The sequence below is a fragment of the Desmodus rotundus genome, chromosome 5 (assembly GCF_022682495.2).
Source record: "Desmodus rotundus isolate HL8 chromosome 5, HLdesRot8A.1, whole genome shotgun sequence".
NCBI lineage: Eukaryota > Metazoa > Chordata > Mammalia > Chiroptera > Phyllostomidae > Desmodus > Desmodus rotundus.
The window spans coordinates 92,763,388-92,781,185 of record NC_071391.1 but is presented as its reverse complement, the minus strand read 5'-3'; positions in this window follow the sequence as shown (position 1 = coordinate 92,781,185).

The window sequence follows — 17,798 nt, the reverse complement described above, 5'->3', positions numbered from 1 at the left end:
TTGCTCTAGTGCTGCGTTCATGCTTAAAGCCACTTCTCAGGAACATGTTGCTTCCCGAGTAACTTGGCAGCTTTCAAACCGTTCACTCCTGTGCTGTGTGAGAGAGTCACTCGAATAGAGTAAGGGGACTGCTAGCTGCACATGTATTTCTACGTTGAAAACACTGTATGGGCAAAGTGAGGTAGTAGGCTGTTGCCTCTATTCTTCCTGGGTCTACGCTTTTCTCATGGAAAAAGTACCTAGGAGAAAACTCTACTGTGGAAGCTCATTCCGCTTCAAGGATCACAAAGTGCTATGCTAGCATTCCCTCCGTTGCTGACGGGAGATCGTTTCAGTAGCTCTTGGGCTAAGACACGAGCCGGAGATCCTACATTGCTGCAACGTTCTTGGACAGGATGCTGACAAGAGTACGTACTATGTGACACACCACTGCTTTCATCTCCTACTGAACTGAGAACATTGCTAACACGTCAAATAGTGTGGATGGCTTTTGTTGACAACACTTTTCGCACGACTTGATATAATTCCTGAATGATGCAGGGGAGCGCAAAGTCTTCCCTGCTGTATTCTCAGAGTGGAATGAATGGCCTGGTAGGCCCATGAGGTACTTTTAGCTTCTTCCTCTTTGAATGCTTCACGAACGGGTGGAGTCCGAGGCACGTAGTATAGTCTCCATGGTTTCTTAGGCTACAGTCTTCTTCTCCCAGCACATCTGCTACTGAAATGACCACACTGAGAAGACGTTGAACACTGAGATGGCTTTGGAGGAAAACCCGCTTCCTACGAAATAGGTTGATTCCCGGGTGAGTTTGAGGAGCAAACAAATCTTCAGGAATGTATTATCTTCCACTGGGAGTCCCACAGGCTACTCTGACATTCATATTCCCTTAGATCTTCAGAGACTTGGAGGCCAAGTCTCGTATCAGGGCCTAGCGGCCTTCCAACGTCCGGATACGCTTTCCTCGCAGAACGCATATTTTGGCGAAAACAGTGGTAGCTAAGCTGACTCTAGGTCATAGTCGGCATAGTCCTGTGCTTCCGTTCACTCATTTGATTTGGGGAACGTGATTCCACAACTCTGTGACTAGCAAAGTTACCGCCACGGTGATCATACAGAAAACCAATTGAAATGACGTTCTAAATCGGTGGCTTCTAGCGGCATCCCACACATTCCTCACTCTACTGAAACGAGTCCATTGACCCAGTGTTACCCGCTGGAGATGAAGTTTTCTAATAAGGGACCCTTATGAAACATCCTGATTCCCTAGTTGTTTGGAAGCTTTCCATGAATTCCTTGCTATTCTATAAGAAGGAAATTCAATCAAATAGAGTCAGTGGGCTGTGAGCTTCATGGGCATATCTACGTTCGAGAAACAGTTTTGTCCACAAGACATAGTAGTCAGTAGCTGCAGGAGATCTTCGGCCTCTGCTGTTTTCCTGGAAAAAACAGAGCGGCGAAAAGCCCACGCTCGCAGCTGATTGTCCTGCGAAGGTCTGAAACTGCTATGCTCCTGTTCATTCACTACGGATTGAAAATAATTTCAGTAGCATTTAGTTTAGCACACAACCCACAGCTCTGATATATCAGAAGATTTCTGTTTAAGGATAGTGTTAGAGTTAGGACTAGCATTGCGATTATGGTAAGGATAAGCTTTATTATTAGGGTAGGGATAGGGATAGGGTTAGGGTTAGGGTTAGGGTTAGGGATAGGGATAGGGTTAGGGTTAGGGTTAGGGTTAGGGATAGGGATAGGGTTAGGGTTAGGGTTAGGATTAGGGACAGCGTTGGGGATAGGGCTAGGGTTAGGGTTATGGATAGGGTTAGGGTAATGGTTATGTTTAGGGTTAGGGATAGGTTTAGCATTAGCGTTTGGGTTAATGTTACATATAGTTTTAGGGCTAGGGCTAAAGCTAGATGACGGTCGCAGTTAGAGGAAAGTGTGTCATAGAAGATCGTGCATTTCTTAGCTGTCTTGTCCTGTGCTTCATTGAGTCCGTTGTTGATGAGAAAGTTATTCTGTAGATCGTTGCACCGAACTACAGCAAGGTAGAAATAACAGAGCAAAAGAGCTGATCATAAGTTCTGAAGAGGGTATGTGATGTGGTATAAGGCACTCATTTCCAATTCAACTGCTATGAGCACATTGCTCTAGTGCTGCGTTCATGCTTAAAGCCACTTCTCAGGAACATGTTGCTTCCCGAGTAACTTGGCAGCTTTCAAACCGTTCACTCCTGCGCTGTGTGAGAGAGTCACTCGAATAGAGTAAGGGGACCGCTAGCTGCACATGTATTTCTACATTGAAAACACTGTATGGGCAAAGTGAGGTAGTAGGCTGTTGCCTCTATTCTTCCTGGGTCTACGCTTTTCTCATGGAAAAAGTACCTAGGAGAAAACTCTACTGTGGAAGCTCATTCCGCTTCAAGGATCACAAAGTGCTATGCTAGCATTCCCTCCGTTGCTGACGGGAGATCGTTTCAGTAGCTCTTGGGCTAAGACACGAGCCGGAGATCCTACATTGCTGCAACGTTCTTGGACAGGATGCTGACAAGAGTACGTACTATGTGACACACCACTGCTTTCATCTCCTACTGAATTGAGAACATTGCTAACACGTCAAATAGTGTGGATGGCTTTTGTTGACAACACTTTTCGCACGACTTGATATAATTCCTGAATGATGCAGGGGAGCGCAAAGTCTTCCCTGCTGTATTCTCAGAGTGGAATGAATGGCCTGGTAGGCCCATGAGGTACTTTTAGCTTCTTCCTCTTTGAATGCTTCACGAACGGGTGGAGTCCGAGGCACGTAGTATAGTCTCCATGGTTTCTTAGGCTATAGTCTTCTTCCCCCAGCACATCTGCTACTGAAATGACCTCATTGAGAAGACGTTGAACACTGAGACGGCTTTGGAGAAAAACCCGCTTCCTACGAAATAGGTTGATTCCCGGGTGAGTTTGAGGAGCAAACAAATCTTCAGGAATGTATTATCTTCCACTGGGAGTCCCACAGGCTACTCTGACATTCATATTCCCTTAGATCTTCAGAGACTTGGAGGCCAAGTCTCGTATCATGTCCTAGCGGCCTTCCAAAGTCCGGATACGCTTTCCTCGCAGAACGCATATTTTGGCGAAAACAGTGGTAGCCAAGCTGACTCTAGGTCATAGTCGGCATAGTCCTGTGCTTCCGTTCACTCATTTGATTTGGGGAACGTGATTCCACAACTCTGTGGCTAGCAAAGTTACCGCCACGGTGATCATACAGAAAACCAATTGAAATGACGTTCTAAATCGGTGGCTTCTAGCGGCATCCCACACATTCCGCACTCTACTGAAACGAGTCCATTGACCTAGTGTTACCCGCTGGAGATGAAGTTTTCTAATAAGGGACCCTTATGAAACATCCTGATTCCCTAGTTGTTTGGAAGCTTTCCATGAATTCCTTGCTATTCTATCAGAAGGAAATTCAATCGAATAGAGTCAGTGGGCTGTGAGCTTCATGGGCATATCTACGTTCGAGAAACAGTTTTGTCCACAAGACATAGTAGTCAGTAGCTGCAGGAGATCTTCGGCCTCTGCTATTTTCCTGGAAAAAACAGAGCGGCGAAAAGCCCACACTCGCAGCTGATTGTCCTGCGAAGGTCTGAAACTGCTATGCTCCTGTTCATTCACTACGGATTGAAAATAATTTCAGTAGCATTTAGTTTAGCACACAACCCACAGCTCTGATATATCAGAAGATTTCTGTTTAAGGATAGTGTTAGAGTTAGGACTAGCATTGCGATTATGGTAAGGATAAGCTTTATTATTAGGGTAGGGATAGGGATAGGGTTAGGGTTAGGGTTAGGGTTAGGGATAGGGATAGGGTTAGGGTTAGGGTTAGGGTTAGGAATAGGGATAGGGTTAGGGTTAGGGTTAGGGTTAGGATTAGGGACAGCGTTGGGGATAGGGCTAGGGTTAGGCTTATGGATAGGGTTACGGTTATGGTTAGGTTTAGGGTTAGGGATAGGTTTAGCATTAGCGTTTGGGTTAATGTTACATATAGTTTTAGGGCTAGGGCTAAAGCTAGATGACGGTCGCAGTTAGAGGAAAGTGTGTCATAGAAGATCGTGCATTTCTTAGCTGTCTTGTCCTGTGCTTCATTGAGTCCGTTGTTGACGAGAAAGTTATTCTGTAGATCGTTGCACCGAAATACAGCAAGGTAAAAATAACAGAGCAAAAGAGCTGATCATAAGTTCTGAAGAGGGTATGTGATGTGGTATAAGGCACTCATTTCCAATTCAACTGCTATGAGCACATTGCTCTAGTGCTGCGTTCATGCTTAAAGCCACTTCTCAGGAACATGTTGCTTCCCGAGTAACTTGGCAGCTTTCAAACCGTTCACTCCTGTGCTGTGTGAGAGAGTCACTCGAATAGAGTAAGGGGACTGCTAGCTGCACATGTATTTCTACGTTGAAAACACTGTATGGGCAAAGTGAGGTAGTAGGCTGTTGCCTCTATTCTTCCTGGGTCTACGCTTTTCTCATGGAAAAAGTACCTAGGAGAAAACTCTACTGTGGAAGCTCATTCCGCTTCAAGGATCACAAAGTGCTATGCTAGCATTCCCTCCGTTGCTGACGGGAGATCGTTTCAGTAGCTCTTGGGCTAAGACACGAGCCGGAGATCCTACATTGCTGCAACGTTCTTGGACAGGATGCTGACAAGAGTACGTACTATGTGACACACCACTGCTTTCATCTCCTACTGAACTGAGAACATTGCTAACACGTCAAATAGTGTGGATGGCTTTTGTTGACAACACTTTTCGCACGACTTGATATAATTCCTGAATGATGCAGGGGAGCGCAAAGTCTTCCCTGCTGTATTCTCAGAGTGGAATGAATGGCCTGGTAGGCCCATGAGGTACTTTTAGCTTCTTCCTCTTTGAATGCTTCACGAACGGGTGGAGTCCGAGGCACGTAGTATAGTCTCCATGGTTTCTGAGGCTACAGTCTTCTTCTCCCAGCACATCTGCTACTGAAATGACCACACTGAGAAGACGTTGAACACTGAGATGGCTTTGGAGGAAAACCCGCTTCCTACGAAATAGGTTGATTCCCGGGTGAGTTTGAGGAGCAAACAAATCTTCAGGAATGTATTATCTTCCACTGGGAGTCCCACAGGCTACTCTGACATTCATATTCCCTTAGATCTTCAGAGACTTGGAGGCCAAGTCTCGTATCAGGGCCTAGCGGCCTTCCAACGTCCGGATACGCTTTCCTCGCAGAACGCATATTTTGGCGAAAACAGTGGTAGCTAAGCTGACTCTAGGTCATAGTCGGCATAGTCCTGTGCTTCCGTTCACTCATCTGATTTGGGGAACGTGATTCCACAACTCTGTGACTAGCAAAGTTACCGCCACGGTGATCATACAGAAAACCAATTGAAATGACGTTCTAAATCGGTGGCTTCTAGCGGCATCCCACACATTCCTCACTCTACTGAAACGAGTCCATTGACCCAGTGTTACCCGCTGGAGATGAAGTTTTCTAATAAGGGACCCTTATGAAACATCCTGATTCCCTAGTTGTTTGGAAGCTTTCCATGAATTCCTTGCTATTCTATAAGAAGGAAATTCAATCAAATAGAGTCAGTGGGCTGTGAGCTTCATGGGCATATCTACGTTCGAGAAACAGTTTTGTCCACAAGACATAGTAGTCAGTAGCTGCAGGAGATCTTCGGCCTCTGCTATTTTCCTGGAAAAAACAGAGCGGCGAAAAGCCCACGCTCGCAGCTGATTGTCCTGCGAAGGTCTGAAACTGCTATGCTCCTGTTCATTCACTACGGATTGAAAATAATTTCAGTAGCATTTAGTTTAGCACACAACCCACAGCTCTGATATATCAGAAGATTTCTGTTTAAGGATAGTGTTAGAGTTAGGACTAGCATTGCGATTATGGTAAGGATAAGCTTTATTATTAGGGTAGGGATAGGGATAGGGTTAGGGTTAGGGTTAGGGTTAGGGATAGGGATAGGGTTAGGGTTAGGGTTAGGGTTAGGGATAGGGATAGGGTTAGGGTTAGGGTTAGGGTTAGGATTAGGGACAGCGTTGGGGATAGGGCTAGGGTTAGGCTTATGGATAGGGTTACGGTTATGGTTAGGTTTAGGGTTAGGGATAGGTTTAGCATTAGCGTTTGGGTTAATGTTACATATAGTTTTAGGGCTAGGGCTAAAGCTAGATGACGGTCGCAGTTAGAGGAAAGTGTGTCATAGAAGATCGTGCATTTCTTAGCTGTCTTGTCCTGTGCTTCATTGAGTCCGTTGTTGACGAGAAAGTTATTCTGTAGATCGTTGCACTAAAACACAGCAAGGTAAAAATAACAGAGCAAAAGAGCTGATCATAAGTTCTGAAGAGGGTATGTGATGTGGTATAAGGCACTCATTTCCAATTCAACTGCTATGAGCACATTGATCTAGTGCTGCGTTCATGCTTAAAGCCACTTCTCAGGAACATGTTGCTTCCCGAGTAACTTGGCAGCTTTCAAACCGTTCACCCCTGCGCTGTGTGAGAGAGTCACTCGAATAGAGTAAGGGGACTGCTAGCTGCACATGTATTTCTACGTTGAAAACACTGTATGGGCAAAGTGAGGTAGTAGGCTGTTGCCTCTATTCTTCCTGGGTCTACGCTTTTCTCATGGAAAAAGTACCTAGGAGAAAACTCTACTGTGGAAGCTCATAACGCTTCAAGGATCAAAAAGTGCTATGCTAGCATTCCCTCCGTTGCTGACGGGAGATCGTTTCAGTAGCTCTTGGGCTAAGACACGAGCCGGAGATCCTACATTGCTGCAACGTTCTTGGACAGGATGCTGACAAGAGTACGTACTATGTGACACACCACTGCTTTCATCTCCTACTGAATTGAGAACATTGCTAACACGTCAAATAGTGTGGATGGCTTTTGTTGGCAACACTTTTCGCACGACTTGATGTAATTCCTGAATGATGCAGGGGAGCGCAAAGTCTTCCCTGCTGTATTCTCAGAGTGGAATGAATGGCCTGGTAGGCCCATGAGGTACTTTTAGCTTCTTCCTCTTTGAATGCTTCACGAACGGGTGGAGTCCGAGGCACGTAGTATAGTCTCCATGGTTTCTTAGGCTACAGTCTTCTTCTCCCAGCACATCTGCTACTGAAATGACCACATTGAGAAGACGTTGAACACTGAGACGGCTTTGGAGAAAAACCCGCTTCCTACGAAATAGGTTGATTCCCGGGTGAGTTTGAGGAGCAAACAAATCTTCAGGAATGTATTATCTTCCACTGGGAGTCCCACAGGCTACTCTGACATTCATATTCCCTTAGATCTTCAGAGACTTGGAGGCCAAGTCTCGTATCAGGGCCTAGCGGCCTTCCAACGTCCGGATACGCTTTCCTCGCAGAACGCATATTTTGGCGAAAACAGTGGTAGCTAAGCTGACTCTAGGTCATAGTCGGCATAGTCCTGTGCTTCCGTTCACTCATCTGATTTGGGGAACGTGATTCCACAACTCTGTGACTAGCAAAGTTACCGCCACGGTGATCATACAGAAAACCAATTGAAATGACGTTCTAAATCGGTGGCTTCTAGCGGCATCCCACACATTCCGCACTCTACTGAAACGAGTCCATTGACCCAGTGTTACCCGCTGGAGATGAAGTTTTCTAATAAGGGACCCTTATGAAACATCCTGATTCCCTAGTTGTTTGGAAGCTTTCCATGAATTCCTTGCTATTCTATAAGAAGGAAATTCAATCGAATAGAGTCAGTGGGCTGTGAGCTTCATGGGCATATCTACGTTCGAGAAACAGTTTTGTCCACAAGACATAGTAGTCAGTAGCTGCAGGAGATCTTCGGCCTCTGCTATTTTCCTGGAAAAAACAGAGCGGCGAAAAGCCCACGCTCGCAGCTGATTGTCCTGCGAAGGTCTGAAACTGCTATGCTCCTGTTCATTCACTACGGATTGAAAATAATTTCAGTAGCATTTAGTTTAGCACACAACCCACAGCTCTGATATATCAGAAGATTTCTGTTTAAGGATAGTGTTAGAGTTAGGACCAGCATTGCGATTATGGTAAGGATAAGCTTTATCATTAGGGTAGGGATAGGGTTAGGGTTAGGGTTAGGGTTAGGGATAGGGATAGAGTTAGGGTTAGGGTTAGGGTTAGGGATAGGGATAGGGTTAGGGTTAGGGTTAGGGTTAGGATTAGGGACAGCGTTGGGGATAGGGCTAGGGTTAGGCTTATGGATAGGGTTACGGTTATGGTTAGGTTTAGGGTTAGGGATAGGTTTAGCATTAGCGTTTGGGTTAATGTTACATATAGTTTTAGGGCTAGGGCTAAAGCTAGATGACGGTCGCAGTTAGAGGAAAGTGTGTCATAGAAGATCGTGCATTTCTTAGCTGTCTTGTCCTGTGCTTCATTGAGTCCGTTGTTGACGAGAAAGTTATTCTGTAGATCGTTGCACCGAAATACAGCAAGGTAAAAATAACAGAGCAAAAGAGCTGATCATAAGTTCTGAAGAGGGTATGTGATGTGGTATAAGGCACTCATTTCCAATTCAACTGCTATGAGCACATTGATCTAGTGCTGCGTTCATGCTTAAAGCCACTTCTCAGGAACATGTTGCTTCCCGAGTAACTTGGCAGCTTTCAAACCGTTCACCCCTGCGCTGTGTGAGAGAGTCACTCGAATAGAGTAAGGGGACTGCTAGCTGCACATGTATTTCTACGTTGAAAACACTGTATGGGCAAAGTGAGGTAGTAGGCTGTTGCCTCTATTCTTCCTGGGTCTACGCTTTTCTCATGGAAAAAGTACCTAGGAGAAAACTCTACTGTGGAAGCTCATTCCGCTTCAAGGATCACAAAGTGCTATGCTAGCATTCCCTCCGTTGCTGACGGGAGATCGTTTCAGTAGCTCTTGGGCTAAGACACGAGCCGGAGATCCTACATTGCTGCAACGTTCTTGGACAGGATGCTGACAAGAGTACGTACTATGTGACACACCACTGCTTTCATCTCCTACTGAATTGAGAACATTGCTAACACGTCAAATAGTGTGGATGGCTTTTGTTGCCAACACTTTTCGCACGACTTGATATAATTCCTGAATCATGCAGGGGAGCGCAAAGTCTTCCCTGCTGTATTCTCAGAGTGGAATGAATGGCCTGGTAGGCCCATGAGGTACTTTTAGCTTCTTCCTCTTTGAATGCTTCACGAACGGGTGGAGTCCGAGGCACGTAGTATAGTCTCCATGGTTTCTTAGGCTACAGTCTTCTTCTCCCAGCACATCTGCTACTGAAATGACCACATTGAGAAGACGTTGAACACTGAGACGGCTTTGGAGAAAAACCCGCTTCCTACGAAATAGGTTGATTCCCGGGTGAGTTTGAGGAGCAAACAAATCTTCAGGAATGTATTATCTTCCACTGGGAGTCCCACAGGCTACTCTGACATTCATATTCCCTTAGATCTTCAGAGACTTGGAGGCCAAGTCTCGTATCAGGGCCTAGCGGCCTTCCAACGTCCGGATACGCTTTCCTCGCAGAACGCATATTTTGGCGAAAACACTGGTAGCTAAGCTGACTCTAGGTCATAGTCGGCATAGTCCTGTGCTTCTGTTCACTCATCTGATTTGGGGAACGTGATTCCACAACTCTGTGACTAGCAAAGTTACCGCCACGGTGATCATACAGAAAACCAATTGAAATGACGTTCTAAATCGGTGGCTTCTAGCGGCATCCCACACATTCCTCACTCTACTGAAACGAGTCCATTGACCCAGTGTTACCCGCTGGAGATGAAGTTTTCTAATAAGGGACCCTTATGAAACATCCTGATTCCCTAGTTGTTTGGAAGCTTTCCATGAATTCCTTGCTATTCTATAAGAAGGAAATTCAATCGAATAGAGTCAGTGGGCTGTGAGCTTCATGGGCATATCTACGTTCGAGAAACAGTTTTGTCCACAAGACATAGTAGTCAGTAGCTGCAGGAGATCTTCGGCCTCTGCTATTTTCCTGGAAAAAACAGAGCGGCGAAAAGCCCACGCTCGCAGCTGATTGTCCTGCGAAGGTCTGAAACTGCTATGCTCCTGTTCATTCACTACGGATTGAAAATAATTTCAGTAGCATTTAGTTTAGCACACAACCCACAGCTCTGATATATCAGAAGATTTCTGTTTAAGGATAGTGTTAGAGTTAGGACTAGCATTGCGATTATGGTAAGGATAAGCTTTATTATTAGGGTAGGGATAGGGATAGGGTTAGGGTTAGGGTTAGGGTTAGGGATAGGGATAGGGTTAGGGTTAGGGTTAGGGTTAGGGATAGGGATAGGGTTAGGGTTAGGGTTAGGGTTAGGATTAGGGACAGCGTTGGGGATAGGGCTAGGGTTAGGCTTATGGATAGGGTTACGGTTATGGTTAGGTTTAGGGTTAGGGATAGGTTTAGCATTAGCGTTTGGGTTAATGTTACATATAGTTTTAGGGCTAGGGCTAAAGCTAGATGACGGTCGCAGTTAGAGGAAAGTGTGTCATAGAAGATCGTGCATTTCTTAGCTGTCTTGTCCTGTGCTTCATTGAGTCCGTTGTTGACGAGAAAGTTATTCTGTAGATCGTTGCACCGAAATACAGCAAGGTAAAAATAACAGAGCAAAAGAGCTGATCATAAGTTCTGAAGAGGGTATGTGATGTGGTATAAGGCACTCATTTCCAATTCAACTGCTATGAGCACATTGATCTAGTGCTGCGTTCATGCTTAAAGCCACTTCTCAGGAACATGTTGCTTCCCGAGTAACTTGGCAGCTTTCAAACCGTTCACCCCTGCGCTGTGTGAGAGAGTCACTCGAATAGAGTAAGGGGACTGCTAGCTGCACATGTATTTCTACGTTGAAAACACTGTATGGGCAAAGTGAGGTAGTAGGCTGTTGCCTCTATTCTTCCTGGGTCTACGCTTTTCTCATGGAAAAAGTACCTAGGAGAAAACTCTACTGTGGAAGCTCATTCCGCTTCAAGGATCACAAAGTGCTATGCTAGCATTCCCTCCGTTGCTCACGGGAGATCGTTTCAGTAGCTCTTGGGCTAAGACACGAGCTGGAGATCCTACATTGCTGCAACGTTCTTGGACAGGATGCTGACAAGAGTACGTACTATGTGACACACCACTGCTTTCATCTCCTACTGAATTGAGAACATTGCTAACACGTCAAATAGTGTGGATGGCTTTTGTTGGCAACACTTTTCGCACGACTTGATATAATTCCTGAATGATGCAGGGGAGCGCAAAGTCTTCCCTGCTGTATTCTCAGAGTGGAATGAATGGCCTGGTAGGCCCATGAGGTACTTTTAGCTTCTTCCTCTTTGAATGCTTCACGAACGGGTGGAGTCCGAGGCACGTAGTATAGTCTCCATGGTTTCTTAGGCTACAGTCTTCTTCTCCCAGCACATCTGCTACTGAAATGACCACATTGAGAAGACGTTGAACACTGAGACGGCTTTGGAGAAAAACCCGCTTCCTACGAAATAGGTTGATTCCCGGGTGAGTTTGAGGAGCAAACAAATCTTCAGGAATGTATTATCTTCCACTGGGAGTCCCACAGGCTACTCTGACATTCATATTCCCTTAGATCTTCAGAGACTTGGAGGCCAAGTCTCGTATCAGGGCCTAGCGGCCTTCCAACGTCCGGATACGCTTTCCTCGCAGAACGCATATTTTGGCGAAAACAGTGGTAGCTAAGCTGACTCTAGGTCATAGTCGGCATAGTCCTGTGCTTCCGTTCACTCATCTGATTTGGGGAACGTGATTCCACAACTCTGTGACTAGCAAAGTTACCGCCACGGTGATCCTACAGAAAACCAATTGAAATGACGTTCTAAATCGGTGGCTTCTAGCGGCAACCCACACATTCCGCACTCTACTGAAACGAGTCCATTGACCTAGTGTTACCCGCTGGAGATGAAGTTTTCTAATAAGGGACCCTTATGAAACATCCTGATTCCCTAGTTGTTTGGAAGCTTTCCATGAATTCCTTGCTATTCTATCAGAAGGAAATTCAATCGAATAGAGTCAGTGGGCTGTGAGCTTCATGGGCATATCTACGTTCGAGAAACAGTTTTGTCCACAAGACATAGTAGTCAGTAGCTGCAGGAGATCTTCGGCCTCTGCTATTTTCCTGGAAAAAACAGAGCGGCGAAAAGCCCACACTCGCAGCTGATTGTCCTGCGAAGGTCTGAAACTGCTATGCTCCTGTTCATTCACTACGGATTGAAAATAATTTCAGTAGCATTTAGTTTAGCACACAACCCACAGCTCTGATATATCAGAAGATTTCTGTTTAAGGATAGTGTTAGAGTTAGGACCAGCATTGCGATTATGGTAAGGATAAGCTTTATCATTAGGGTAGGGATAGGGTTAGGGTTAGGGTTAGGGTTAGGGATAGGGATAGAGTTAGGGTTAGGGTTAGGGTTAGGGATAGGGATAGGGTTAGGGTTAGGGTTAGGGTTAGGATTAGGGACAGCGTTGGGGATAGGGCTAGGGTTAGGCTTATGGATAGGGTTACGGTTATGGTTAGGTTTAGGGTTAGGGATAGGTTTAGCATTAGCGTTTGGGTTAATGTTACATATAGTTTTAGGGCTAGGGCTAAAGCTAGATGACGGTCGCAGTTAGAGGAAAGTGTGTCATAGAAGATCGTGCATTTCTTAGCTGTCTTGTCCTGTGCTTCATTGAGTCCGTTGTTGACGAGAAAGTTATTCTGTAGATCGTTGCACCGAAATACAGCAAGGTAAAAATAACAGAGCAAAAGAGCTGATCATAAGTTCTGAAGAGGGTATGTGATGTGGTATAAGGCACTCATTTCCAATTCAACTGCTATGAGCACATTGATCTAGTGCTGCGTTCATGCTTAAAGCCACTTCTCAGGAACATGTTGCTTCCCGAGTAACTTGGCAGCCTTCAAACCGTTCACCCCTGCGCTGTGTGAGAGAGTCACTCGAATAGAGTAAGGGGACTGCTAGCTGCACATGTATTTCTACGTTGAAAACACTGTATGGGCAAAGTGAGGTAGTAGGCTGTTGCCTCTATTCTTCCTGGGTCTACGCTTTTCTCATGGAAAAAGTACCTAGGAGAAAACTCTACTGTGGAAGCTCATTCCGCTTCAAGGATCACAAAGTGCTATGCTAGCATTCCCTCCGTTGCTGACGGGAGATCGTTTCAGTAGCTCTTGGGCTAAGACACGAGCCGGAGATCCTACATTGCTGCAACGTTCTTGGACAGGATGCTGACAAGAGTACGTACTATGTGACACACCACTGCTTTCATCTCCTACTGAATTGAGAACATTGCTAACACGTCAAATAGTGTGGATGGCTTTTGTTGCCAACACTTTTCGCACGACTTGATATAATTCCTGAATCATGCAGGGGAGCGCAAAGTCTTCCCTGCTGTATTCTCAGAGTGGAATGAATGGCCTGGTAGGCCCATGAGGTACTTTTAGCTTCTTCCTCTTTGAATGCTTCACGAACGGGTGGAGTCCGAGGCACGTAGTATAGTCTCCATGGTTTCTTAGGCTACAGTCTTCTTCTCCCAGCACATCTGCTACTGAAATGACCACATTGAGAAGACGTTGAACACTGAGACGGCTTTGGAGAAAAACCCGCTTCCTACGAAATAGGTTGATTCCCGGGTGAGTTTGAGGAGCAAACAAATCTTCAGGAATGTATTATCTTCCACTGGGAGTCCCACAGGCTACTCTGACATTCATATTCCCTTAGATCTTCAGAGACTTGGAGGCCAAGTCTCGTATCAGGGCCTAGCGGCCTTCCAACGTCCGGATACGCTTTCCTCGCAGAACGCATATTTTGGCGAAAACAGTGGTAGCTAAGCTGACTCTAGGTCATAGTCGGCATAGTCCTGTGCTTCCGTTCACTCATCTGATTTGGGGAACGTGATTCCACAACTCTGTGACTAGCAAAGTTACCGCCACGGTGATCCTACAGAAAACCAATTGAAATGACGTTCTAAATCGGTGGCTTCTAGCGGCAACCCACACATTCCGCACTCTACTGAAACGAGTCCATTGACCTAGTGTTACCCGCTGGAGATGAAGTTTTCTAATAAGGGACCCTTATGAAACATCCTGATTCCCTAGTTGTTTGGAAGCTTTCCATGAATTCCTTGCTATTCTATCAGAAGGAAATTCAATCGAATAGAGTCAGTGGGCTGTGAGCTTCATGGGCATATCTACGTTCGAGAAACAGTTTTGTCCACAAGACATAGTAGTCAGTAGCTGCAGGAGATCTTCGGCCTCTGCTATTTTCCTGGAAAAAACAGAGCGGCGAAAAGCCCACACTCGCAGCTGATTGTCCTGCGAAGGTCTGAAACTGCTATGCTCCTGTTCATTCACTACGGATTGAAAATAATTTCAGTAGCATTTAGTTTAGCACACAACCCACAGCTCTGATATATCAGAAGATTTCTGTTTAAGGATAGTGTTAGAGTTAGGACTAGCATTGCGATTATGGTAAGGATAAGCTTTATTATTAGGGTAGGGATAGGGATAGGGTTAGGGTTAGGGTTAGGGTTAGGGATAGGGATAGGGTTAGGGTTAGGGTTAGGGTTAGGATTAGGGACAGCGTTGGGGATAGGGCTAGGGTTAGGCTTATGGATAGGGTTACGGTTATGGTTAGGTTTAGGGTTAGGGATAGGTTTAGCATTAGCGTTTGTGTTAATGTTACATATAGTTTTAGGGCTAGGGCTAAAGCTAGTTGAAGGTCGCAGTTAGAGGAAAGTGTGTCATAGAAGATCGTGCATTTCTTAGCTGTCTTGTCCTGTGCTTCATTGAGTCCGTTGTTGACGAGAAAGTTATTCTGTAGATCGTTGCACCGAAATACAGCAAGGTAAAAATAACAGAGCAAAAGAGCTGATCGTAAGTTCTGAAGAGGGTATGTGATGTGGTATAAGGCACTCATTTCCAATTCAACTGCTATGAGCACATTGATCTAGTGCTGCGTTCATGCTTAAAGCCACTTCTCAGGAACATGTTGCTTCCCGAGTAACTTGGCAGCTTTCAAACCGTTCACCCCTGCGCTGTGTGAGAGAGTCACTCGAATAGAGTAAGGGGACTGCTAGCTGCACATGTATTTCTACGTTGAAAACACTGTATGGGCAAAGTGAGGTAGTAGGCTGTTGCCTCTATTCTTCCTGGGTCTACGCTTTTCTCATGGAAAAAGTACCTAGGAGAAAACTCTACTGTGGAAGCTCATTCCGCTTCAAGGATCAGAAAGTGCTATGCTAGCATTCCCTCCGTTGCTGACGGGAGATCGTTTCAGTAGATCTTGGGCTAAGACCCGAGCCGGAGATCCTACATTGCTGCAACGTTCTTGGACAGGATGCTGACAAGAGTACGTACTATGTGACACACCACTGCTTTCATCTCCTACTGAATTGAGAACATTGCTAACACGTCAAATAGTGTGGATGGCTTTTGTTGACAACACTTTTCGCACGACTTGATATAATTCCTGAATGATGCAGGGGAGCGCAAAGTCTTCCCTGCTGTATTCTCAGAGTGGAATGAATGGCCTGGTAGGCCCATGAGGTACTTTTAGCTTCTTCCTCTTTGAATGCTTCACGAACGGGTGGAGTCCGAGGCACGTAGTATAGTCTCCATGGTTTCTTAGGCTACAGTCTTCTTCTCCCAGCACATCTGCTACTGAAATGACCACATTGAGAAGACGTTGAACACTGAGACGGCTTTGGAGAAAAACCCGCTTCCTACGAAATAGGTTGATTCCCGGGTGAGTTTGAGGAGCAAACAAATCTTCAGGAATGTATTATCTTCCACTGGGAGTCCCACAGGCTACTCTGACATGCATATTCCCGTAGATTTTCAGAGACTTGGAGGCCAAGTCTCGTATTATGGCCTAGCGGCCTTCCCACGTCCGGATACGCTTTCCTCGCAGAACGCATATTTTGGCGAAAACAGTGGTAGCCCAGCTGACTCTAGGTCATAGTCGCCATAGTCCTGTGCTTCCGTTCACTCATTTGATTTGGGGAACGTGATTCCACAACTCTGTGGCTAGCAAAGTTACCGCCACGGTGGTCATACAGAAAACCAATTGAAATGACGTTCTAAATCGGTGGCTTCTAGCGGCATCCCACACATTCCGCACTCTACTGAAACGAGTCCATTGACCCAGTGTTACCCGCTGGAGATGAAGTTTTCTAATAAAGGACCCTTATGAAACATCCTGATTCCCTAGTTGTTTGGAAGCTCTCCATGGATTCCTTGATATTCTATCAGAAGGAAAATCAATCGAATAGAGTCAGTGGGCTGTGAGCTTCATGGGCATATCTACGTTCGAGAAACAGTTTTGTCCACAAGACATAGTAGTCAGTAGCTGCAGGAGATCTTCGGCCTCTGCTATTTTCCTGGAAAAAACAGAGCGGCGAAAAGCCCACACTCGCAGCTGATTGTCCTGCGAAGGTCTGAAACTGCTATGCTCCTGTTCATTCACTACGGATTGAAAATAATTTCAGTAGCATTTAGTTTAGCACACAACCCACAGCTCTGATATATCAGAAGATTTCTGTTTAAGGATAGAGTTAGAGTTAGGACTAGCATTGCGATTATGGTAAGGATAAGCTTTATTATTAGGGTAGGGATAGGAATAGGGTTAGGGTTAGGGTTAGGGTTAGGGTTAGGGATAGGGATAGGGTTAGCTTTAGGGTTAGGGTTAGGGATAGGGATAGGTATAGGGTTAGGTTTAGGGTTAGGGTTAGGGATAGGGATAGGGTTAGGGTTAGGGTTAGGGTTAGGGATAGGGATAAGGTTAGGGTTAGGGTTAGGGATAGGGATAGGGTTAGGGTTAGGGTTAGGGTTAGGATTAGGGACAGCGTTGGGGATAGGGCTAGGGTTAGGCTTATGGATAGGGTTACGGTTATGGTTAGGTTTAGGGTTAGGGATAGGTTTAGCATTAGCGTTTGGGTTAATGTTACATATAGTTTTAGGGCTAGGGCTAAAGCTAGATGACGGTCGCAGTTAGAGGAAAGTGTGTCATAGAAGATCGTGCATTTCTTAGCTGTCTTGTCCTGTGCTTCATTGAGTCCGTTGTTGACGAGAAAGTTATTCTGTAGATCGTTGCACCGAAATACAGCAAGGTAAAAATAACAGAGCAAAAGAGCTGATCATAAGTTCTGAAGAGGGTATGTGATGTGGTATAAGGCACTCATTTCCAATTCAACTGCTATGAGCACATTGATCTAGTGCTGCGTTCATGCTTAAAGCCACTTCTCAGGAACATGTTGCTTCCCGAGTAACTTGGCAGCTTTCAAACCGTTCACCCCTGCGCTGTGTGAGAGAGTCACTCGAATAGAGTAAGGGGACTGCTAGCTGCACATGTATTTCTACGTTGAAAACACTGTATGGGCAAAGTGAGGTAGTAGGCTGTTGCCTCTATTCTTCCTGGGTCTACGCTTTTCTCATGGAAAAAGTACCTAGGAGAAAACTCTACTGTGGAAGCTCATTCCGCTTCAAGGATCACAAAGTGCTATGCTAGCATTCCCTCCGTTGCTGACGGGAGATCGTTTCAGTAGCTCTTGGGCTAGGACACGAGCCGGAGATCCTACATTGCTGCAACGTTCTTGGACAGGATGCTGACAAGAGTACGTACTATGTGACACACCACTGCTTTCATCTCCTACTGAATTGAGAACATTGCTAACACGTCAAATAGTGTGGATGGCTTTTGTTGACAACACTTTTCGCACGACTTGATATAATTCCTGAATGATGCAGGGGAGC